The following is an 825-nucleotide window of genomic DNA, read 5'->3' on the forward strand; positions in this document are numbered from 1 at the left end:
ATGTAATTGGATCATATGTGTTTCTGTGTGAGCATCTTCTCATATCATATTGCATCGTGATGCGTGCATTTCACATTATGCTTATTCTTTTCATCTCCGCATGTGCCAGATAGCTCGTAAGCGCTCTCGTACCTCTGCACAGCCCGCTAGTGGATCGACATCTTATAGTAGATCTCTGTTTATTTCTGCTACAGCTCAGGAGCTCTTCATGTCTCAGTTTTCCTTACGCCCCGTTCTCATGGAGCGTGAGGTAATTCTATGTGACCTTTCTGTTGACGTCGCCGCTATTTTTGTTTCCCGGGGTTGGGAGCCCCTTCTTGTTGGTCTTACACCGCCGCCTCCACTCCTCGTTTAAGAGTTTTATGCTAATATTCATGAGGTGGATGGGTCGTCGTTTAGGAGTTTTCTTAGAGGTCATTCTTTTCGAGTTACTCCGTCTGCAGTAGCTCTTGCGTTAGGTATACCTCAGATTCGTCATCCGATGTATCCCTATCTTCTCCCTGCTTCTTTTCCGATCGATGCCCTTGTTCGGTCGACTCTTGTGAACACCCCGTCTACTGGAGGGCCTACGACTATGGCCACGGGTTCATTACCCACTGATCGACAGGTTTTGTTGCGCATCGTGTGCACAAACTTGTGGCCTGTTGTCCATACTTCTTCTTTACCGATGGTACGGGTTCGTTTTCTATATGCCCTACTTCATGGAGACTCTATCGACCTTCCTACTTTTGTGTGCCAGCAAATTCTTGCTTCTTTTCGTACTCTTGGGGGTCGTTTAGGGTTACCTTACGCCTGTTTGATTCATCGGGTTGTCCTTTCTCTTGG

This window comes from Olea europaea, chromosome 18 (genome assembly GCF_002742605.1).
Source record: "Olea europaea var. sylvestris chromosome 18, O_europaea_v1, whole genome shotgun sequence".
NCBI classification, from domain to species: Eukaryota; Viridiplantae; Streptophyta; class Magnoliopsida; order Lamiales; family Oleaceae; genus Olea; species Olea europaea.